This window comes from Danio rerio, chromosome 13 (assembly GCF_049306965.1).
Source record: "Danio rerio strain Tuebingen ecotype United States chromosome 13, GRCz12tu, whole genome shotgun sequence".
In the NCBI taxonomy this organism is placed as follows: domain Eukaryota; kingdom Metazoa; phylum Chordata; class Actinopteri; order Cypriniformes; family Danionidae; genus Danio; species Danio rerio.
Genome location: NC_133188.1, coordinates 10,705,999 through 10,732,211, shown reverse-complemented (window position 1 = coordinate 10,732,211; position 26,213 = coordinate 10,705,999). Strand labels below are relative to the sequence as shown.

The window sequence follows — 26,213 nt, the reverse complement described above, 5'->3', positions numbered from 1 at the left end:
GTCTGCGATGGACTTTAGACCTGCTGTCAATGGCGCAGTTTATTTCAGTTGCTTAAAATAGCAACCCACCAACGATGCGTCATAACACACCTCTTTTTTAAACCAGCACATCCATGAGTCCACAATTTGGCGCAAATGTATTTACTATTTAAACAACGTGGTGCAAAAGGGGAAAATTAGGGTTGTGCTGGTCTGAAAATAGCGCCAAACACATCTTGCACCTTATTGCGATGGGTTTGTGATAGGGCCCTTGGTCTTCCTGGTAGAACTAAAAAACCTTTTACCTGGTAGTGCTAAAAGCTACATTTCTTTATTTAATTTTCCATTGTCGTATTTATACTGTTCAAAAATTACTCAGTGGCTCTAAGGTCTTGCAAAAACCTCAGTGACAATTGAGTCTCTACAGTCCCTTTGGCCAGTCTGAACATCAGCCCTGGACCTATTTATTATACCTGCATCTGCACTTCCACCATGAAGGACACTCATCATTTTCATGGTCACCGAGGTTTTTATACTGAAGCTTTGCCTGTTTTCCATCTGGCCAGAGGAGAACTGGTCCTTGAATAGGCTTTACATTCACTAAAAGTAGAAGCTAAAAAAAGCAGGAACTGTTTTTATCTGTTTATCAAATTTTAAACTCAAAAAAATAACACCCAAGACTTTACAGAATCTCATTTTTTACAGAACACTTTTTATAGGTGTACGAAAAGAATCCGATGAACCAATCACAGTTATTTTAGTTTTACTCTCATTAACATGTAAAAAAGACAACCAGGCTTTCTGGCTTTTATTGATTTTATTTTTTTTCTGGTTCAATCTACACTGTATAAAGATGACCTAACAGATACAAGTTCAAGCCTGATCAAGTTGAGCTTTATTGTTTACTACATGTGTGGATGTACTGTGAAATGAAATGTCATGTCTCCAACAACGTTATAAAAGTTTAGCATTTTTCATTAGTTTTATTTTTTTTGTTTTGACTTTTTGTTTTCAAATTCAGTTAATTTTAATTAATGTGTAGAGGTAGATTAACTAGTCTTTATTAGTTTTTATATTTTGAAATTGCTTAGTTTTAGTTCAGTTTTAATTAGTTCCAGTATTAGTTTTAGGGTTTTTTGTTGTTGTTGTTGTTGTTGTAAATTAGGATATTTGTTTTGTGCAACATTCAAAATCATCAAAATAAATATTGTGTAATAAAAACTTGTCAATAAAAACTTTTTTATTAAAAACACTACGATCTACCACTACTATCTACCCATCCTCAAGTTCAAATACAACAGCCCACAAAATTAGCAGGCCTAGGTACAGCTCAATATGTGTGCAAGTCTGCTTCTGAGGTTAAATACACAGCAGTGATGGGAAGTTCAGATATTTTGTGACAATCCTCCCAAGTTTGGATTACATATCAAAAAGATGTAGTCAGCAATCATAATTTAGGTCAGTTAAAATTTCATGATCTGAAAACTTTCTTACAATTAGATTTTGCAATCCAACTGGAGCATGGTTCATTCATTAATTCATTTTCTTTTAGGCCTAGTACCTTTGTAAACCTGGGGTCGCCACAGCGAAATGAACCGCCAACTTATCCAGCAAATGTTTTATGCAGCAGATGCCCTTCTAGCTGTAATCCACCACTGGGAAACACTCATACAGTCTCATTCACACTCAAACACTACGGACCATATAGCTTACCCAATTCACCTCTACCTTCTTGTATCTTTGGAGTGTGGGGGAAACCGGAGTACCCGAAGGAAACCCATTCAATGGCAGGGAGAACATGCACACTCCGAACAAAAAGGCCAACTGACCCCAGCCAATGCTCAAACCAGCGACCTTCTTGTTGTGGGGTGAAAGGTTTTGTGTGGTGTGTGTGATGTGATGGGTGGAAGAGGAAAGAGGGTGCCCTAGTTTTGGGAGCTGGGATTGTGGATAAGATTTTAAAGGGGAGTAAGGTGATTGGAATTGATAGTATGTATAATGCAACCTTCATGAAATCCCAGTGGCCTATTAAAAATGGTGGCTTGTTGATCAGAGAAAGTACATGTCATTCGTCTGAGGGGGATCTTGTTCAGGGCAGCTGGGTAATTTTTGGTTTGGCGTGCGGATTAACAGACTGGGCCAAACATTCCAAGCTAATTAGCAATGGCTGTCACTTGCACACATCAACACATTCACACAAACATACTGCTGCACACATCACTGCACGGATGAAGAACGCCGTGTCCTTCTTGGAAGGAAACCAACTTTATGTTGTGCACACAAACACCCACACCCAGAGATTTTGAGATTTTGAAAACGCCGGTGCGCAGGGTCACTTGCTAGAAAACGGTTGCACTGCAAGTACAAATACAGCCTGTGGAAAAAGTCTCGCGCAACCTTCATCTCTCTTTCTCCCTCTTTATCTCCCTGGAAACCACAAAAACTCATTCGCATGGTGTCTTACATCCATCCACTGTTTTCAAAAAGCAGGCACAATACGCTTCAGGCCTGTGAATGCAGAGTGTGTTCTATTGTCCCGATGAATTAGCATTACTTGCTGCGGTTCAAGGTGACTTGCCTTCTTCAGACATTAAGATACCTGTATAAGTAGATGTATAAATGCGTTTTATTCCTCTTGAAAGACACCAGAAGGTTCACGCGGTATAGAATCATCTCTTTTTGTGTGCACACTAACCTTCAGCTAAGTGCACTAATTTAATTACCTGCTACCTGAATGAAGTTGTTTGTGCAGTATGCCATTCATGCTACTGTGTGGTCAACGGATGGTAGAGAAGTTTTAAAGCAAGCCTTCTCAAAAAGCACCACTTTCCATTTAATCTCATACAAACCGCTCTGCAACTACACACAGAAGTGTGTTTTCACCTGCCAAGCAGTTTAGCATGCTTGGCTTTGGGATTTGTTTGCATAGTCAGCTGAATGTCAAAGAAGAGCTAATTACATGCTAATTGTCCAATAATTAACGTCTCACTTATTGTAATACACTATAGGCTGACCTGTTAACACCTGGTAGATAAAGAAAATACTGTAGATAAGAACCTGGGAAGGAAGTGGAAAGAGAGCGTTTTTCTGCAGTCGCATTCACCAGATTTTAAACTCTGAATATTCCATATACATGCATACATACGTATATAATATACATACATATATATCTGAATATACAGTTCCAAAATTAGAGAGCAGTAAGGCTTTTATATTTCGTTTATGGAGTATTGAATTGCTCAAAAGTGAGAATACACCAACTTAGAATGATACAAATGGGTTCTGCTGTATTTCAAATAAATGATGTATTATTGTTTCGTTTTATTTAGTTTCTATAGAATATAGTCCTGATCTTGCATCCTCATGTTCTTGTGTAACGTCATCATCAACTGCCAATGTTCAGTTCCAAAACTCAAGACCACAAGAGTGGAGGATGCGTGAAAGTTCCTGGATGTGTTCTTGGTATTGAGGATGCACCGATGCAAACTTGAGTTCCGAACTCACTCTAGAAGTCCCAGATGTCTATGCGACTGAATGAAGGAGGTGGGAAGCGCAGTGTTTTATATAGATTTATTGTTAAAGTTTAGGGATGTAACTTATTTATCTAGACCATGATAGTAAACATTACCATGAAAATCTTAATAACGGCATAAACACATTAAGGGTGTTTATTTTCTGAAATTCGTATTAAAATCTGTTTTATTTGTACTGTGCAAAGTATATTTGCAAGGATTTTGTGTGTGTTATATATATTGAAAAGGGAAAAATAATAAATTGTTGTAAATAAAATGTTTAAATCATTTTCCATTAAAAATTATTAAAGGTCTTGTGACCATCAGGAAGAACACAGCATCTCATTTCTCATAAGACACGTTCTGTGTTCTCTTGGTCTCCTAAGTAATGAGATTGGCAAGAACGGTCTTTACAAGAATTTCATTCTCTGCATTCTTGGAATTGCAAAACAGCCATAGTTTCCACAAAAATATGAAAATATTATAATAATGTTCCACAAAATTAGTATTTAGACAATTTTTTATCAAATAAAAGTTTTTTTTTTTAAGTTGCCTGAGGAAAATATCTTTTTTTCAAATTTTGTTCCATAAACTACTAATTACATTTGTTCCAAATTTTAAATAAAAAAAAAGTGTTTTTTGTGTGTCCAAGTTTAGATTCCATTTTAGATAACACGGTACTAACGTTTTCACTTCAGAAGCATTACGGAATAAATATTTGCCTATTTTGACTATTTTTTTTTGATTACATAAGTATAATTTTAAAATTATGTTGTGTGCCTAAAATGTTGTTTTATTTTTATTTATTTATTTATTTATTTTTATTTTTTTACAAAATTTATTCCATAAAATACTAATGACATTTATTACAAATTGTAAATAAAAAAAGTATTTTTTGTGTGTACATCAAATTTATATTAAATTTTAGACAACACAATATTAACGTTTTCAATTCAGAAGCATTACAGAATAAGTATTTAGCTGAATAATTGGTTGAAATCGTTCCTGATAGAAAATAAATCGAGAAAACATTCTCTGAAAGAAAAAAGCAATATTAATATTTGGAAGAAATGTTTACTTTTGACCTTTATTTACTTTTATTGAGAACGCAGATTAGCATTTTACTCAAGCCGATGCTTAATAAATCATGTAAATCCATAGAAACCAAGAATTTTCAAGTGGTCTCTTAGCATTTATGAAGGTCAAATTGAAACTGTTTTTCACACTACCTTCATAATTTTTGCTGCTTTTAAATACACAGCATAAACGAAACCCAGAAGGACACAAGCATAAGCAGTTTCAATATGTATTGTGAGAAAATTAACTGTAAATGTTGACACAAGTTAAGACACAATATACTCACATGCATAGCCAGTTGGCATGGCATTGACCTATCAGAAGATGAGCTAATAAGTAAAGCGATTAACATTTGACTCATATATTATCGAATAAATAACACTATTCTCCAGTCTTTAATATAATGCATTGATAAATGTATTAGATGCTTCAAATTTCTTGCCGTTACCAAAGAAATGGTATATTTTCGAAATGGGTGCTCTTCGGTCCATCCAAAAGCACTCAGGATAAAACACACATCCGCACACACACACAAAAGCTCAGAGACGTGTAAAATGCCTAATACATGTAATTTACAAGCACAAATAGGAGTCCTTGGGGTCCGCACATATTGAAAACCACTCCATTTTTCTTCAAAGGTCAGATGACTCTAGTGGGTGCTCACATGAGGCAAGATGTGTCAAGGTGAGAGTGTTAATAAACTAGACTGTACTCCGAAATTGGGAAACAACACACGTGTCTAATGGCGACAAAGGAATCATCTGAGGAGGTTAATCAATTAATGTGTTGCAAATACTGTGTCATCAAATGAATAAGTCTTTATCAAAGACCCGAGCAAACATTATTTCACACTCGATTTTAGACGAATGTGCATCAAGCTGTGGAATGTCTTGGTGGAAAAAAAGTCAAACATTCGCTTTTAAAAATGGCATTGATGAAAACTATTTGTTTATGCAGACGTATTGCTGTGAAATGTAAATTTTTGTAATTAAATTTCTTATCATATCACGGAAAGGAAAAAGGATAAAAGTCATGATAATGAACAGGATGTGTGTTTACGAGTGTTTGTGTGGGGGCCTCGCGGAATTGCCGTCATGCCGAAGACTGGGCTCCTGCCAGGGCTAATTAGCATGAACAACTTCATATGGTGCCTGTGGCAGGGGCCCCGATAAGAGGCTCCTGCACATGGCCCCATACAAATCCTCTGCCTTATCTCCATCTCCTCAGAACAACCAGTTTCGGCCCAATTTCATTCTAATCTGCAGCATAAACAATAGCGATATTTCATCTGCACAAAAGACAGAAGAAGAGAGCGAGGGGGAGAAAATAGAGGCAAAGATTGAGGGATGATAAGAGCACTCCTTTAGCGCACCTCTTTTATAACACTTTCCATATTCACACATAGCAAAGTCTGCATTAGGCATTTATGTTCTATTTTTTGCGTAATACAGGGATAATTCAGTTGATAAAAGCTGATGATTTGCTGCTGAAATTTGATGTGACAATGATGTCATGATAACTCTTTTGAGCATTTTAAAATGTAGATATATTTGTGAATGTTTTATTAGTTAAAGTAATAGCCTATAAAAATTGTGATAAATGATTTGTCTATTTTTTGATAAGTTCAAGCTGCACATGAACAACTGTTTGAAGTTGGTTAATTTATGTTAATGTTAATAAGTTGTAAAATTCTGCTTTGTTCACTGGTGTTTTGTAGTAGCCGTAATCAACACTCACTGCCCACTTTATTAGGCACACCAGTCCAACTGCTCAATAACGCAAATTTAAAATCAGGCAATCACATGGCCGCGACTCAATGCATTTAGGCATGTAGACATGGTCAAGATGGTTTGCTGCAGTTAAAAACTTTTAAGTGTTTTAAGTGACTCTGAATGTGGCATGGTTGTTGGTGCCAGACGGGTTGGTCTGAGTATGTTAGAATATGTTGATTTACTAAGATTTTCACGCACAATCATCTCTAGGGTTTACAGAGAATGGTCTGAAAAAGAGAAAATATCTAGTGAGTGGCAGTTCCGGACGCAAAAGCCTTGTTGATGACAGAGGTCAGAGAATGGCCAGACTGCATAGATTTATCCTACCTTGTATCAATGGTTCAGGCTTGTGATGGTGGTGTAATGGTGTGGAGGATATTTTTTGTCCCACTTTGGGCCCATTTTTACCAATTGAGCACTGTGTCAACACCACAGCCTACCTGAGGATTGTTGCTGACCATGTCCATCCCTTTATGACCACAGTTTACTCATCTTCTGATGGCTACTTCCAGCAGGATAACGTGCCATGTCATAAAGCGAGAATCATCTCAGACTTGTTTCTTGAACATGACGAGTTCACTGTACTCGAATGACCTCTACAGTGACCAGATTTCAATCCAATAGAGCAGCTTTGAGATGTGTTCTAAAATTCCCAAAGCAAAAGAGGGCCAACCTGATACTAGTACGGTGTACCTAATAAAGTGGTCAGTTTGTGTATACAGTTAAGCATTGTATTGAGTTAAATGTCCATGAAAGTACCTTTTCTGTTTTAAAGATATTGTTTTTTTAAAGTGTACCCAAAAACTTTTAATAATTTTTTTTTGTTGCCATTTTATCATTTGAATCACTTGACAAAAGTTGCAGAAATGAATAGCAAAATAGGCTATGTAATAGACTACTATTAGTTAGGACAGTAAAGATGATAAACCACACTACTACCTTACTTTTGAGTAGTATTTTTTCACCTTGAACTCTGGCCAAAAATTTGTATCCTGTGAAATCTGCAACAAATAGAAAATCGGAGTGACTCGAATTAAAATAACTAATTTCAAAATTAAAGTAGATTGTATATACATTTTGTATGTATTTGGTTAATTACATTTTTAAACATACTTTTATAACGTTATATTATAACCATTTAATCATCCCTATTAGAAATTTTAAGCCATAATATCCAGCGTGACTGACTTCATATTTTGGTTGACGTTCTAACTTGGATATAGGCCTACGTTTTGGACTGTAAGAAGTTTCCCTCAAGTTTTTTTTTTTACTTTTGTCAATTTATGACGTTTGTTCCTCGCCACTTCTGAAACTTCTCTTCATTTTTTTTCCTTCTTACAACTGACACATTTTTTGACACAACTGACTATCCAAAACACCTGAATAATTTAATTCAACAGAAATATTTTTACACCTTATTGTTTCTCTACACATAATTTGGCACCATAATGTCCCGTTACCTGCACGAATAAGTTGCTAATTCTGATCTGGAGTAAATTCGATAAAAAAGCGTGGTAAACCCTTTTCTAAATCATAATTGTGAAACCTTTCTGTTACCTACAAGGACAGTGGGAAAAGCATGTTAAATGGCTTTGAGATTAGTTTAAACCACTGCTCATCAACTATAATTAATGACAGACAAACTGTGATGGAGAATCTTTTTGATTGTAGTGCTTAAATTCTGTAATTTTTATAGCAGGCTTATGGTTAAATTAAACGGGTTAAAAAAACCTGAGAGAATAGTTTCATTTTCATGTACAAATGTCCTGTCCACATCCTTCATCCTTTGTTGTGATTATCAGCTTCACTGATGAATGAGGATAACCTATAGCTCTGCACTGAATGAGAAATGAAGTTGATTTAATCAGTGGTGTTAAGCTTAAACACACACGCGCACACACACACACACACACACACACACATCTCCTTAACCCTACTCATCCTTTTAACTCTTCCATCACTCTCCGTTGGCCGCTTTTGAGATCCATCACACATTTTACATCACTCAGCTCAAATGGACGCAATATATTATTGTAATGTATTTGTATCTCCACCTACAGACATTTATTGCACTTAAAGGAGCACTAGAGTGTGATGTAAGATGTGTCATAAGCTTATGACAGCATTATTCCTCGGGATTGAATATGAGACGCAAATCATTTTGATGAATCTTCCTTTAAACAAGATTACAAAGAAAGGATCATGTTTGATTGTCTTAAAATAATCACCGGCAGGCATGAAGCAAATCTCCACAGCCAGGGATCATTTACATGACATACACAAAAATCAGGCCAATGCATAATCTCATAAATCTTTCCTGAAAAAACACAGAGCTGTAGTTATGTAGGATTTCTGAAATGGTTTTTCACCCTAATTTTTACTTTTGTCTTCGTCTCAGACCCATAATTGCAGGCTAAAAACATGAAAATACATACATCATAAAAATGTAATAAATTAAAAAAGACTATTTAAATATAAGCAACAGGTGAAAGTTTACAGTAAAGATTCTCCAGTTAGGATTTTTGCAGCCGAAATCGAGCACCGATTCCTTTTTATATTTAAATTTTTATAATGCATAAAGCACATTTTCCCCTAAGTATGATATAAAGTGGGGATCTTAACTTACCTAAGATAATAAATAAAGGATGCTGCTTATAATCCCTTTAACTTGTCTCTTATAACCTTTTAGTATGGACATGTCATGGTCTGAAGCAGCTTTCCAGAACATTGTAGACGAAACCGGTTAAAAAAAAAAAAAAAGCTATTTTGAAACATTGCAATTAATTGAAAAATAATTCAAAGTGTCTCAATTAAGTTAAAATGCACACCTATGAGCACATATTTGTTTATTGCAATAAGAATATTACAAAAGTATATTATTATATATTCAAGTAAAAATATATCATTTTAAGTTTTTTTTTTTTTTTTTTTCCATTCAGGTTTTAGTGAACTTGCAATATTGTCAAATCTTGCAGACAGAACATCACTGAGCCTCTCGTGATCTGTTCTCTTTCTAATTCACTCTCGTCTCGGTATTTTATCTAATTCTTGAGCATCCCTTCCTTTGCGTGTAAACTCATTAACAACACCATAAATGTGATTATCGGCTGATACCAATCTCTGGCCAATTGATCGGAGCATTCCTAGTTTACAGTATATAAATGTTTACATATTGCAGAAAAAATGCTGTTAACATTTATAAAAATAATAAAAAAATGTCTAACATCTTATATGCACTTACTTTTCATAGACCTTGATGTTCAACCTTAAAGCATGAAAATCCTTTAAAAAATTAGTTATTTAAATATGAAAGTCTATAAGCAAAGAGGGAATCATACAGTATTTACTGTGAAAAATATTAAAATAAATTACTGCACAAGTTAACTATAAATTAATTATAAACAAAAAATCTATAAAAAGAATAATGATTTGTTTTTATTGTAATATACATAAATCAGAGCCCTGCATTTGAGCCAGAGCCCGGCAGGGCCCAACTTTTTATGCCCCTTGGGCCAGACTTTGGCCCAATTTTCACGTCATAGCTAGCTTGCATATCGGGCTTCCGTCCTGCTTTAAAAAAAACCGGAAGTGCCAGTGATGCCTTGCGCATAGAGATTTCCAGCCACATGCAATGAAAAAAATAAAGAGAAAAATGGCGATGGCCAAAATGCTAGAAGAAAGGCAACTTTTCAAATAGTGACAACTTAAAATGATGAGCCGACTGGTGCACACTACACAACTTATCGGTTGGGTAAACTCACTGTGGACCACTCACCACTTAAATATTGATGTCACTTAAACTAAAACTTACATTTTAAAAAACAAACAAACTAAAAAAAAGAACTTTAAACATCTCTCTAAATTACTTTAATAAAAAAAAATGAAAAAACATCAGATTTGTATTTAATGGAAAGTTGGTCTTTTTTAATAGCTGTAGCAGTATAAGCTGTTTGGTGGAAAAAAAAGAGACAGGATTGGGATCTGACTGGGGCCAAAAATTTTAATAACCTGTTGGACAAGGGCAGGGCTACAACCTAGGCATCTCGGGCTCTTAGATATAAGGCCCATGCAGGGCGGTAACATAAATGCATAAATAAAAAACAATTGTCTCTCTTTAAGTCTTCATCAACTCTTATAGTGTGTGAGTGCACATACTGTACTATTGTGGTTCTGCCATGTGCTTATTTATGGGGATCTAAAATATTTTAGTTCAGTATAAAACAATAGAAGCAGAAATCCCCTAGCATGAAAACAAATGCATTTGTATGTGTGTTTCAGGGATGATGAAAGGGGGTCAGAAAGGGTCTATTATTCCCAGGACACCGAAGAGAGACACAGACAGTGAGATGAGCCAGCGACCTGACTTCTACTGAAAGCGAGATGAAATCCTCACCTGTCCATCTGTATCACATCAGGGGGAAAACTTCCACACACACACTTCTGCCAAAAGAGGTAGAATATCACACAAACACACATAGACAGACGTTGAGCCTGAATTTTTTTTCAGGAAATGCCAATCACTGCACAATACTTCACTGCAGGTTCATCACAAATATAATTTACAGTTTGTTTAAATTGCAGAAATGTATTAGTAAATTAACACAGCGTATTAAATTGATCAAAAGTACAACACGTATTGCAAATATATGTTTTTCTAGCCTGAAAGATTTGATCAAAGTTTCTATTAACGTCTTTTGTTTAGACAGTGGCACTGAGTTTATCAGTTAATTGTTCTGTGTATGAGAAGTAGAACAGCAGATTTTAAACAGCTCTGCTTTTTATTGCACCTGTAATTAAAATAATGCTGTTGAAATAGTAATATGCAGCTTGGAGAATGAAAGGCAAAGTCATGGTGTGATTCCTCCCCCACACCCTTTCTGCACTTGCAGGAGAAAATTACAACCTGGCTGCACACTTAATATTTCATCCTTAAGCAAGTATGACAAGCTCTCTTTGTGTCACTCTCCCACTCGCTCCCTCCTTCCTGCGACCTCTCTCTCTCTCACTCTCTCGTCTCACTTGCTTAGCATTAGCTAGCACACCATGCTTTGTCATGTGATGAATATGAGAAGTGAACAATCAGAAAAATAAATTCAACTCAAAAAAAAAGAAAAAAAGAAATGATGACATCATCTAATGAAGAGATGTTCCCTCTGTCTCGAAACCGACTCATTGCTGGAGAGGGTGATGTCTCAGAGCCTCATGCACATTTTAGACAGTGTTGTTTTGGCAAATTCTGGGTCCATAACATGTCATCTCAGATCACTAAACATACTCCCGCATATCTAACCACAGGCGAGACACGTAAACAGATCATTCTAGATCAGGGGAAAGTTAACATGCAATCATAACATTTCTTAAGTTTGTAAGACAAGCCCAAAGTATTCTTTGGCTTTATCATTTATGCCAGGGGTATAAGCTGTGAATGCTCCGCACCCCCAAGATAATGAAATAGTAACTAATATTAAAGAGGACCATGAACTACGTTTTCTTTATTTTGTTCTGTTTTCTGATATTCACTTGATTAGATGATTAAATATAAAACTTTAATGTCTGTGTGCCCTTTTAGTTACTGTGTTTCTGAAAATCCTCTATTCCTTTTGAAAATTCCTTAGGTTCATTAGGTATGCCCGATAGGTATTAGCCCGATAATTCATAAGGTATTTTAACATTCACTGGTCTTAAACTTCAGTTCGATTATAATTATCATATCATTGATTTGGTTCAACTCAACATCATGATGCATTGACATAGCACTCCTCAATTTGACTTAAGATGTATACAGTTTTGTCATTAAATACACAGTCAGATGTATGAACTGTACATTTAATTTTACCTGCTCAAAGAATACACACTTCTTTAATGTAAAAAACATCAAATAAATCAATAATGGCATGCTCTGCATTGTATTCTGTTGCTTTTTGAGTGGGAGAGTTGGAGAGTTTTTTTAAGTGGGCAGCAGGGATTCAGGTTCTACTGTTCAGGGCACCTATTTTACCCTTTTTTCAAGATTTAGGATAAGTCTTTTGTGTCTAGTTGATATGATTATACGCGTTACTATGGAGACATGTTAATACGCGGGAAACCGCACTCCTATGTCACGTTGTGGTGGGCCTCAAAATGGAAAGGATTTGGATCAACATTAGCAAATTTCAAAAAAGAGACTTATTGTCTTTGTCACACCAATGTGACTGTGGACACACTCTACCTACACACAGTTCTGTCCACACAGCTTCAAAAAGACGATTGACATCATAGATGCCCTTTAAAGACTGTCCCAAGCAAGCTCACGGGCAAATGTTGCAATTAAAAACCTAAAATGGTTGGGGCATTTTTAAATTCTCACACACATGCCTTGCCTGCTTTTCCATAATCTGCTACACACACATGTATCTCGGAAAAGTACCAAACTAGTTTTCAATGAAGTGCATTCTTATTCGTTTGTTTGTCTCAAGGGTGTTTTCTTGTGTTCAGAAAGCTGCCAGATTGTGTTCCAGATCTCAATAACTAAAAAATAAGTTTAATGCCAAACTAAAGCAACTAAATCAAATGAAAATCTAAACTGTATTTTCATGTTTTTTTTTCATGCAAAGTCTGAAGTTGTCACTCTCTGTTGTCAATAGTAGTTTGTTGTTGATGTTGTTCCATCTCTGTTTTAGACTGTGAAACAATGTTCAGTTTAATGGTGACATTTCATGGACAAAGTAATCAACGCAAGAATTTTGCAAAGTGTCAGGTTTGTGTACAGTGTATGTGCATTGTTTAAAAAGATTTTTTAGTCTTTGAAACATATTGAATTATTTAAATTAAATTGAATTGAATTGAATTGAATTGAATTGAACTGAATTGTATTGAACTTAACTAAATTGAATTGAATTAAATACTGTATATGTTGGGCTTTTGTTTATCCACAGGGTGTCAACATTTAAGCCCATCGTTTCACAATTTAGTAAACCAATAGGAAGTCAAAAAGTGCAACTAATTGACTGGCTAATGTACATGAACAAAGTGCATAAGTACACTTTGTGCTTTTGAGTGTGAGTGTGAAATTTAGTCATACAATCTTTGTCCATTGTCCATATTTAACCATTTTAAATGGTCATGTGAAACTTTTTAATTCTTGCATAGCGTTCAAACTGTGGGTTCTGCTTGTCTGCAAATACAATATATATTTAACAAACTGTATAATGAATTGGCATTTATTTAACATTTTATTAATGCAAGTTTAAAGGGCACCTATTTTACCTTATTTTTAAGATTTTATAAAAATAGTATGATTCCTCTGAATGTGCCAGTGTAGGTTCAGTTCAAAACACAGTTCAGATTTATTTTTTATTATATTGCTTTAAAAAGTGTAATTTTGGGGGCGTGTACACAGGTTGTTGTTTTAGGGGTGTGTTGCTTCACATGAAAATTAGTTTTTCGACTTCCCGCCCAAGTTGAACCAAGAGCTCCCCCGCTTTGTGTATGGCAACAGACAGGCAGACAGAGAGAAGCAACATGAGTGAGAGGAGCAGCATTTAGCCTTACATGTACAATTCGAACACAGACCAAGCAGAGACTACTGTTGAGGAATCAATATTCTTAATGTGCCAGAATGTGTCAGAGTGGTAGTTACAAAATCATTTGTGTTTTTGTATAGTTTTCCAGCCGCTATGTAACGATGCATGCATCAGCCGTAAAGGGATGCAATGATTAACCGGTTTCACTATTAACCATGCTGTAATTCATCACGGTTAATTAATAGTAAATGCTTCTCAACACCGTGTTTCTGCACGGATCAAAACTGTGGAAACTAAACAAAGTTATACCAATTGTTTGTAAGGTTAAAATTTCATGGTGATGTGGTGGTGGTGTGGTGATTGTTGATACACCAGCCGAGATCAATCGTGTTTTTTCGAGAGTGTGCAGAAAGAGCTGTTTTTGATGGCCCGACTCTTGATACGTTGCATTCATTGCGTATTTAGAGCAAATGGCCGCTAAATGTAACATCTCTTTTGCTCATTCGCCGGAAGACGATCAAGGCTCTTGTGTTGAGCCCAATGAGCATCAAAAAATAGAACAAGGGTGTTTTTTTGGTGACATTGCTTTGACCATTTTCATTGCTTTGAAAATGGCGAATGTGAAACAACAACCTGAGGTATTGCGTGCCTTACAAACAGTATTGGTGGGTGGGGGGACCGCACTCCTACGTCAAGTTGTGGTCGGTCTTAAAACTGCTTTAATTGGTCCACCGTTTTCATGATGTTAAATTGAAAAAAAAAAAAAAAAAAGGACTGGGCGTGTGTATATCACCCTAATATGATGGTCTACACACTATACCTACACACATGTCTGTCCAAACAGCTTGAAAAATCGAATGTTTAACCATAGGTGCCCTTTAAACCACATATTTCATCTTTATTTCTATAGAATTTTTACAATGCTTAACGTAGATGAAAAAGAGAATTAAAAGACAAAACAATATTTAATGTATTGGAACATTGAAGCCTGTCAGGCCGACAAGAACATAGTGATAGAATACTGATCTAGTTGTAGTTAAAGTAAAAATGATTCAGTTCAGCTTAACCTGAAAACACAGCCAGTCCCAATTATAGAATTTAGTGAGCTAATAGCTATGGGGAAGTGGGCTAGCTGTGAGTGTTCCACAGGTTAACATTTGGTAGCCTTAATTAGCCAGTTCAGGTACTACAATGTAACAGTGTCTCTTAAGCTTTCTTTAAAAACATTTATTTTTCTCTACATGAATCTTTCCACCATATAGCCTACAGTGTGTTTGTGTCGACTCCCTGAAATAGCAGTTCTAGCCCTGCCACTGAATATGCGATGAAATAATGGAAAACACACAAGTGAACAAATTCACAATACCCTGCTATATCCAGCAGTTTGTCTGAACGATGATGCCATTTAACTATAATGAACATTTAAGCTACAATATACTTGAAAAGAGACATCACAAAATAGTACTGGCCACATACATGCACAAGCATGCACAAGGACAAATTGTGTACAAAGGTATATATCACTGTCCTGCCCACACAGGGCAGCGGCATTGATCATATAATTTACTCTTGTCTATTAGCCAGCAATGATATTGATCAAATAATTCCTCCTGCAGAATCTGGACACTGCTAAATTGCTAAAACGTTTCTGCCACATTTAAGCATATCCTGTAATGGCCTGGCCATCGATTGCAGCTCCCATTCTCTTTTTGCATGTAAACAACTCCCTTTCAGCGCTTCTGAGCACACGTGGTGCATAGCATGTCTGTGTGTTCGTCAAATTCTGAAATTAAGTAATTCAAGTGGCCTTCTCATCCCACTACTCAGAATAGAAACAAATTGCTAGCGCTTACTCCTGAGGTAATTTCCCAACGATTTGAAGATTATGGCGGCTGAAAGGCAATTTGACCCCATTTTCGTTCTGCTCTGCTTTTTGATTTCCTGTGAGCCCCTAGCCTGAGGCTGAATGAGAGAACACCTTTACTTAATCTTACATTACTGTACTGAGAACACGCCATGGACACCGCAGCGACAACCCTGTACACACTTACAGGATACCTTACATCGGTGTTAGCGAGTGTGTTTACGAGCACAAAGTAAGCAGAGAATTACAAAAAATCGCATTATTTCAGAAACTTTTTTTGTGTGTTTCATGCAAAACAGTAAACTGGCTATGCAGAAAAACACGTTTACTTGGGATTGCAAGGCAAGCTAAATTTCTCACTGGCAGTGATATCACAGCCAAAACACAGGAAGTTTCAATAGCTCAAACAATGATGAATGGAAATCTGTCTGAAACTGTGCTGTTGAACGTTATCATTCGTTACACTTTTTATGTTTTGATCATTCTGCTTTAGCTGCATGAGTCGACAACGATTTTGTGCTGTAGTTAGACAAGAAAGCTTTGAAGTGTCTAAAATATTACCACCCAGTCTAGAAGTGCCCGCTCAAGCTGGATGTATGTCTACAGTAAGGACTGGTGGAAGTGGGTAGTCATGATGGAAATCATGTATGATGATTAATAGCCATGTTTTCTACTCTTACTTCTGTATTACATGCACAGTGCTCAGCATACTGTAATTGAGTACACCCCATTTTAAAAATGATTATAGATATAAGCAATAGTAGATATTGTAATGTAGATATACTGTAAGCAATGTATTTTGGTTCATTTAAACCAGTGGTCACCAAACTTGTTCCTGGAGGGCCGGTGTCCTGCAGATTTTAGCTCCAACCTTAATCAAACACACCTGAACAAGCTAATCAAGGTCTTACTAGGTATACTTGAAACATCCAGGCAGGTGTGTTGAGGCAAGTTGGAGATAAACCCTGCAGGGACACCGGCCCTCCAGGACCCAGATTGGTGACCCCTGATTTAAACAAAACAGATTTATTAAACAGATACATTTATTAAAAAATATTTTATTCACCAAACTTATTTAGAAATTAAAAGATAAAACAATTTAATTCAAGCAAAATACTGCAAAAAGGTTACAACCTACAAAATTTCAACTAAATCTTAACTTTTTTTTGGCTTCTCTTGATTTTTCCTCTTTTTAAAACTTGTATTTAATATTTTTCAAAAACATATAACTTTGGGTGTACTACTTTTTGTAACATTATCGTAAGTTGTTAGATAAGCTCCAGGTTTGGCTTCATTGCTGAGTAATCTAATGTATATGCACAAATATAATATTGTATAGCTTCCTATTAAAAATATGATTTTAAAAGATAGATTTGTGCAGGGTGTACTTATATATGCTGAGAACTGTAACTCACATGCACAGAAAAGCAGAAATAATTCATCATGAATACCGATAAAGGGATTTTCATGCAATGCAACACTTGGGTAACTATTAGGCAAAAAACTACCTGTTCCGATCAGATTTTCTGAGGTTTTTGACCTTTAACTAATGAAATCAATACAGGTAATGCATGTACATAACATAACACATATCAGCTTAATAAGCATAATCGGCTTAAGAACATGCATGCAAACACACTCATTGTCAAAGGGATAGTTCAACTGCAAATACAAAATAAGTCATCATTTCCTCTCCTTCATGTTGATGCAAACATGGGTGACTTTGTGGAACATGAAAAAATCTCACCTGGTCATCTCAGTGTGAGTAAATTACCTGCAATATGTCTGTGTACTAGCCTTTAAACCAAAAATTTATATGGAAAATCAAAATGAAAACGGCAAGAAAAGCAAGAAGGTCACTGGTTTGGGCCTTGGCTGGGTCAGTTGGCATTTCTGTATGGAATTTGCATGTTCTCCTCATGTTCGTGTTTCCTCCGGGTGCTCCGGTTCCCCCCACTAGTCCAAAGACATGTTGTACAGGTAAATTAGGTAAACTAAATTGTTCATAGTGTATATTTATAAATGAGAGTGTATGGGTGTTTCCTGGTGCTGGGTTGCAGCTGAAAAGGCATCCGCTGTGTAAACCATGGGCTGGAGAAGTTGACCATTCATTCCGCTGTGGCAACACCAGATTAATGAAGGGACTAAGCCAAAAAGAAAATGAATCAATCAATCAAAATAAAGAATTTTTGTAAACTAAAAAAAAAGTTAAGTGAAAAATGAAACAAACTAAGAAATCAATTAAGTTAAGCTGAATTACAAAAGTATTTAAAGCTCGAAATCAAATTAAAGTAAAAAAAAAATCTAATATTGTTTATTATACAATTTTGGCAGCCCTAAAACAAAAGCAACCTACAAAAAAAAAAAAATACTGGTTTTAATGATTAAAGACTGTAAAAATGTTATGGTTTTAATTGTTAATTGGTAAACATGAAGTTTTCTTTATTAAATACAGTGAGAATCCAAAAATTTACATTCCAAGAATTCTGAGACACTTAATGTGTGACAATCATTTGAGGTTTGTTGAAACGTTTCTTCTTATTAGTTATGTCCTGTATGGTATTACATGACATCTAATGTTGTTGAATCTGTTAGTGACGAGAGCTACCATGAGTGTGTTTAGTAGTTATATCACTGGCCACCAACTGTAAGTATTAGTATTTTCTCAGCTTGTCGGAACGATATTTGTGATGAGTTTTTACACAATATGACTCTTTCATCACCTATTTATCAACTATAAGAGTATGAAACAACACAAACTCAAAAGACAATTCATAACTTTTTGATTTAGTGGCTTAAGGCTCATTCACACTGTGAGCCACTTGCAATGGCAAAGCGACAAGCGACCATTCATTTTAAAAGCAAGCAACTTCCGGCAACCTCTGTCTATGCAAGCGTCAGCGGCCGTTGACAACCAGTTGGACATGTCAAGCAATGCGACTAAGTTGAGAATCCTTCAACTTTATGCAATTGAAGAGCGACTTTCTTGAGCGACAGCCAATAGGAGCACCAGTAGAGCTCATGTGATCCTCTCTCAGCTCTCTCAGAGGCCGGTTGTATCCATGCTGTATATACCTACACAGACCTGCGTTTGCAGCAGGTCACCACCCAGAGCGACAGGCATCTACATTGGCCCAATCTCAATTCTACCCCTAAAGGCTCGTACACACCGGGAAGCTTTTCGTTTGCGTTTACTGTCAGCGTTTTACTAGACACTTTTCATGTTTTAAACCCAAGCTATTTTCACTGGCGTTGAGCAGAAGAGTATGCAAAATCACACCTTGATGTTAGAAGGGGCTACACAAATTTAAACTTCTGACACCCGCTTGTAACACAGAAGAAGAAGAGAGAAAGTTAACATGCTTGTTAAAGTTACTGGCGACTTGAAAAAGCATGTGTGGTTCAAGTAGCAGCTCGTGCTCTAGCAATGAAGAAATGATTATTGTTCACTAGTGCAATAAGCAGCTCTGCGTTCATATCGTCTCTGGGCATCTTCTTCAATGTGCGCTCGCATTGACAATTTTGTGCTTCAGCGCCTTCAAGTGCTGTTTACTGTAACTTCAGCAGCTCCGTGCATGTGAAGAAAAATGCCAATCTGATTGGTGGAGAAGGTTTTAACGCAGCGTTTCAAAACAAAAAAAAAAAACGAGCATGAGACGTTTCTTTAAAAATTACACTTTTACGCCTGGTGTTTTGTACGTTGGTGTGGACGAGCACATTAGTGCCTTTTATTTAGTCACGAGGTGTTAAATGACAATCGAAAACGCGAGCAAAAAGCATTCTGGTGTGCACGGGCCTTTAGCCCCTCCCCTTACCCCCTTGTTTTGCGCGTTTTTGTGAAGGGGTAGTGGTGTCCCCATTTTCTTTATCTTGAGAAAGGCGTAGGGCTAGGGGGAAGGGGTGAATAGCCTTCGAAACTGAAATTTTTCAGGACCACACTCGAAACCTAGGGGTAAGAAAATTTCCCAGAATACACCAGCCACAACAGCAGTACGGCTGCAGACAGAAGTCAGGAGATGCACAAGTTAGTATTTTTTGTCATTATTACAAATTTTTACAACAAACAAGCTTATGTTTTAACACATTCATAACCGTGTTCATGTTTTATCATCCTGCTTTAAAAAAAAAAAAACGCTAAAATAAAAATCGCTAAATTTTGCGATCTAAAATCCATAATCATAACTCCTGTACAGCAGTCCCACAACATTCTGTCACTCAATGACTCTCAAATACCCTTTCAGAAAAGTGGCTGGGAATGACCTTTTTACAGTGTCTGCTATAATAGTAATGTTGTTTTCTAGTGTTTACATTGATGAATATGGTTACTTTGTAATGCACAGTACAGTTACGAACTTATCGCCACATTATATCGTTATGATAACATGATATCGTTGCCTTCAGTGATTTCCTGATGATAAATACCAAAAAATAATACAACTGGAATAACTACAGCAGTAGCCATCGTCTGATCTCATATGAAGCAAGAACTCATAATGACATATGATGATGTGTGCAAGGACTGTAGTGGCGTCCCAATTCTTAGGGGTAAATTCTAAAGCCCTTCCCCTTCACACTCTGTTTGAAGGGCCAAGGAGTAGGGGTACAAATATAGAATTAGGATTGGGCCAGAGTAGTTGCTAGTGTGAACATGCATAATTTGTGCAAGCTCATTCATACAATTTAGAACAATTTGCTTATCCCCCAATGGGTTTAAGGGTGGATTCGAATGCTACTCCTTTTTTAAAATCATACCAATTCGTACGAATTAGCTACTAAACTGACAAAACTTAAAATACTTACGTTTCCTGGTTAGATCAGGCTGGGATAATTCAATCGTAGTTAAATATGTTTGTACTTCATTAGGCTTGCATTTTAACATTGTTAATTAAAAAAATCTTGGAATTCAGGCTCAATCAGTAATACTGTAATTGTTGCTGCCTTAAATAGTTTTACAGTCAATGCCATTTATATGTTTTACCATAAACACATACAAACTGACAAATTGAAAAGAAAACTAGAAACATTCTGCCAAAGATACATCATTTTCAGAAAAGGCTTGCTGCCATCACCTGCACATTGCAGGCTGAATTAACACATAGGATCTAGTGTCTTGGATCAATATACACAACAAATAGATTCTACAAATGCATGTGCAGGCTTAGGTCATGCGGCACCATAACCTTCTTCAGTCTCAATGAAGAACAAGAATCTGCTCTTTCTATGCACACCACCCTTACAGCAGAGCCTCACTTCACTGGCAGAGGAATAAATGGAAAAAGCAGTAGTATCTCGATCACACGCTGCACACACACACACACACACATGTTGTGCGCACAGCCCCAGTCAGTTCTGTGAAAAGCGTGCTCAAGACTGCAGCTGGTGGCACAAAAGGCGGTGATGCAGGGAAGTGACACCTCCTGTCACCAGGCTGACCCTGCTTGACTCACGGCTGACAAACCCATCAAGCAGACTTGCTGATAAAGCGCTCTCTGGCTCTCTCTCTTTCTCTCTCGGCCCCCCCTTCACGCCTGCGACCTGATCCTGTGTGAAGGGTTTAAGGAAAGCAAGGCTAAGGGAGACAGAGATACAGCAGGGGGGTGTGGAATGGAGTGTGATAGGGAGAAAGCAGTTGTAGAGGGAGGAACTGAGGCACAGGACGGACTGGGAAAGAGAGAGAGAGGGAGGGGAGGGAGAGCTCAGGTTAGATCTGAGCACGAGTGACATTGCATCAACTCACTATCACATCTCCTCCACGCTGGTGTCCATCAGCTGTCCACCCCGCTAACGTCCTTGACACACAAACACTCCACAGGCCTGTTACATACATACACATATACACGCCGCAGTTTGAAGCTCATCCCTGGCCTGTCATCTACCCTGCAAAAGAGGTGACAAAAAAGGATGTCATCAAAATGTGCAGCGGGTTCTTACGCTAGGTCAATCTGACGGTGCAAAGATAATGTTTTGAGCAGCGCACCCCCCTTCCTCTTTAGCGCCCTCCACCCGGCACAAACAAACACCCATCAGTATTTATGCAAAACGGGAGAGCACCTCCAAGAGTGCTTTGATTTGCATGTAATAAATAAATGAAAAGAGCCGCCGAGGTTACTGCAGACAGAGGCGATGACGGAGGTGAGCTTGGTGAAATCATGTAATAGTCATGGAGGTTAAGAGACCATGAGAATGAGATTGTGTATTGTTTAAGAACGCCGATGAATAATGGAAATAAATAAATAAATACCCCCCGACTTCCGTCCCTTCTGCGCCGTAATGAATTTCAAATAAGTTATTCACTTCAGGAATAAGTGGCTGGCACGCAGTCCTTACAGCTGGTTTGTTGAGATAATTGATTTTCAAATAGTCTGAAGATGCGCGAGGCGGGCGATGACAGCCGCCGCCGAGACGAGCGCGCCAATTCTGAGAGTTGTATCGGTTTAATTAGAACAGCAACTGGCCTTCGACACGGCCTCTTTCCTGCGTAAATTAAAACAGCCCAGTGATTTAGCAGGCAGGGGCGATGAATTTTTCATGTCGTAGCGTGTCTCTTCTCTGGTGTAGCCTAGTCGAGGCACTGCTGCTGCCTGTTGCTGTGTTTTTCCTCTAGCAGACCGTCGACGTGTCGTTCTGTCACAGATTACTAGAGAGACGCGAGCCAGTGCAATGAATGGGCGGCATTACCTGCTTAAATGTGAATTGACAATGTAATTTGTACGTTTTCTGTTTCATTTACACAATCAGCCCACGGGCATCAATGCGCGCTCGCCCGCATAACCATCATTAGTGGAGAAAATGATAGCAATGATGTTGTGTGCTGGTTATATGCCGATAGAAGGGTTGATCGTGTTACAGAGGGCTTTAAAAGTGATTCTTCAACCTTCTCGTTGATCCTAGCGAAAGTGTCAGTCTGTCAGATTATCATTCATATTGCTGATGCCTCTCCGTGGTGAAGTACGATGGCGGTCAGGCTTCAGGCAGGGCCTGAGGCCTCACTCCAACAGGCTGTGTGCTTAGAAGTTAATCGCGGCCAATTTCACGCCTGCTCATTAGTGCCTGTGTAAACTGGAGACAGATGAAACTCAATCCGTGGCCTTTGTGCATTAAGAGATGCTAAAAGTAGAACACCCAATTCCTTTGCCTAGGCACGTTGGTTTCTTATTCCGAGTGCACACGCACAAACACAAGGCTTCTCTAATTTCCTCAATTCAGGACACCTGTGTGTGTCAAAATATTAGTGAAACCCTCACCTCACACACTTAGTGCTTTTTCTTGTGCGCAGGCTCAGATTAGCTTTTGCAAACACACACATATCACACAACCCTGTTCAGACTTGGTTTTCAATTCAGATTGACAGCTCTCGCAGGAAACTATCCTGTTAATATTCCCTGGGAACTTTGTGTGTGTGTGTGTGTGTGTGTGTGTGTGTGTGTGTGTGTGTGTGTGTGTGTGTGTGTCACATTCCAAGTCAGATTAAGCACTAAGCATTCTTCTGTGTCATACACAAATATTTTCAAATGTTCATTCTTAACATCTCATTTGGATGCTTAACATTGTCGGGGTCAGTAAGCTGTTGTCATGAGGGATTCTCCAGTTATTTAATGTGTAACAAAATCTCTGGCAGAATCAGGCGGAGACAATGAAGGTGTTAATGTTTTTTAACACCTGCATCTTCGTCATCGTCTTTTAAGACAATAATGAAGATTTGTACTGACTGTTAGCCTGCTAAACCTTTGATCTCAGTGTTGTATTACAACTGACAGCATTCATTCTTGTGTCACCAACTCTACACTATAATTTAACTACAACCTATCAGTTGTGCGTGAGAAAGATGGGATATCACAGTACGGGACTTTCTGATGTAGTTCTTTCTGACCCTCTGTAATTTTTTTGTTGTGTTGGTGTTTTAGAAAGGTCATATATATATATATGTATATTGTTCTCCAATTTCTGTTTAACGAAAAGATTTTTTAACACATTTTTTTATAGCTAATTTCTAATAGCTGATTTCACTAGATATTTTTAAGATACTAAGATACTGTTTTATTTATAAGCTTAACTTGGTTAATTAAGCAAATTAGGGTAATTACACTGTAAAAAAAAATGTTGCTGTCTTAACTTTTTAGTTTTTCTTTTTTGACTTTTCTAGTCATCTCAACTTACATTTTTTAACTTGACTAAAATATGAAGTTAGACTTTGTATAACTTAAAACATTACGTTTAAAACTGATTAACCTAAGTAAAAGCAATACAAATATTTGTTATCTTGTTTATGTTTGTTATCTGTTTTTTACAGTGTAGGCAAATCTTTGTATTCACCTTATTCTCCGCGTACGAGCGGGTGCAGCCAATTGAATGTTTTTGGCTTGAGACTTACAGTCTCATTCACTTCCATTCACTTTTAGACGTTAAAAACAGATCGTTATGCTGCTTGATGTTGCAAACTGATATTTTCTTATTGTCTTATTTTATTTTGTCTGTATAGTCATGCAAATACTTGTTAGAGCAAGTTTTCTCGTTTCAAGTTAGTTGACCATTAACTGCCATTTATTATAGTCATTCTATAGTTCATATAGTTCATAATCGGAAGGTCTAAAACAATAGCAAAAAATGAGCACACTTCTGCATTGAAGAAAAAGGTCAATAGCAATGGTTTCTTCTGACAACAATCGAAAACAAATATTGCTTAAGGGTGCTAATAATGTTGACCCTAAAATGTTTTTTTCATTAAACTGCTTTTATTCTAGCCAAAATCAAACTAATTAGACATTCTCTAGAACAGAGATTCCCAAACTAGGGCTTGTGGGCCAAAGCTGGCTGTTGGTAACCTTTAATTAAGTCAGCCATCCCATATGGGAATGGTTTAGAAATTGTAATTTAAATTTAATTTTATGTAACCTTTTATTATTATTTTTTTGGTAACATTTAATTTTGATGGTCCATTTGAGTATTAGTAGACTGCTTAATATGTTTATAATGCTCCTTCAACAAACATTTAACTGACTATAAGAAACTTTGCAAGTACGTGTCAACTTACAATAACCCTAACCCCAACCCAACAGTCTACTTATAATCTAAAAAGAATTAGTTGGCATGTAGGTGCAATGTAACTTAAATTAAAAAAAAACGGACCATCAAAATAAAGTGACCATTTATTTTATTGTTAGGATACATTACAAAAAAGCTATCTGAAATTAAATATTTCAATTTAAATGGTGTAAATTCATCAGATTTTGTTTAAAATGTACATGCGACAGGTAGATGATAATGCAGAGACTTTGATGAGCGAATCAAGGGAAAGGCAGATTCTGCTATAAGATTCTGTATTCAGCATTTGTGTATTCAGCATTGAACTCTGCTGTGTTATAAATGTAATAATGTTTTGTAGTTTAGTTTGGGTTGTGTATTTTCAGTCCACGGCTCTCAATGATATTTGGTTTTTGTCCCTTCACGGAATAGTTTAGGCACCACAGCTCTAGAAGAAAAAAATGTTATCGGAAAAAAACTATGAAAATTTCCATGGTCTCTTAAACATCATCTAAGAAATATTTAAAAAAGAAACAAAAAAAAATCATATTTTGACTACAACTGTATATGTTTTTACCTTTTTGAAGACATGAATAAACCACCTTTTTGAATGTCAGTGATTTAGTTTGAGTTTTCCATGCTTTAGGCGCCATACTTTTTTTCTGTGATTAGACTCTTAAAAATAAAAATAAAGGCAGCTAAATAAAAAAGGCAGCTATAAAGTTTCTAGTAGAGACCCAGTTTATATTATAAAAATAAACATTATAAACTGGTTCAAATATGTAGTTTGGATTTTTTTTTTTACTATTTCATTCATTTTTTCGTTTTCTTTTCGGCTTAGTCCCTTTAATAATCAGGGGATGCCACTGCGGAATGAAGCGCCAACTTATCCAGCATGTGTCTTATGCAGTGGATGCTCTTCCAGCCACAACCCAGCACTAGAAAATGTACTATTTCATTTCAATATTATTATTATTTTTTTTAATTTGTGTATTGTAACCTATTCTTTATTTATTAACATTTTTAAAACAAATTATTGCTCATTTATTTGAATGTTATACAATAATAGTGTGTGTATTAATTTCTAATTATTATAATTATATAATTTTAAATGTGTTTATTTTTTTACTTATGATTTTATTTTTATATTGATTAAGTATATAGATTTGCTATTCCCCCAAACAGGTCCCCAAGACACCAGTTTAAACTCCACAAGCATGGTTTAATCCATCCTGGTCAGTATTTTTTAATTCTTCATTTTTCATGCCCCATCCAGTGCATTAACAGCATTTTTGAACCCACTTTTATAAAGTACTCAAGTTCTATAATGTTGCTGTGGCAGCGTCTGCTTTGTAACAGCAGGACGGCAATAGCCCAGCATCAACAGACCATAGCAGGCGATTTCACATTATCTTGCATGGCACTAAATGAATTCTGCTTTTCCCTCCAAGTTCAAGATGAGGAATTAATTATGTGCTCCTTGAAG

The 26,213-nt window shown here is 36.6% G+C and overlaps 1 protein-coding gene across 23 annotated transcripts in view; it reads left to right on the top strand.

Annotated features, from left to right (window-relative positions):
• The window catches only part of six3a (SIX homeobox 3a), an 88,867-nt gene that overhangs the window by 45,652 nt on the left and 17,002 nt on the right, over nucleotides 1-26,213 (top strand). For 13 of the 23 annotated variants that reach the window (XM_073919302.1, XM_073919301.1, XM_073919299.1 and 10 more), the window contains one exon: nucleotides 10,619-10,792. The gene's annotated coding sequence lies outside the window, so the exon portion shown is untranslated. Of the gene's footprint in view, nucleotides 1-10,618; nucleotides 10,793-25,568; nucleotides 25,675-25,912; nucleotides 25,963-26,213 lie in introns of all 23 variants that reach the window. The other 10 variants (XM_073919298.1, XM_073919296.1, XM_073919300.1 and 7 more) reach the window with 2 other exon arrangements.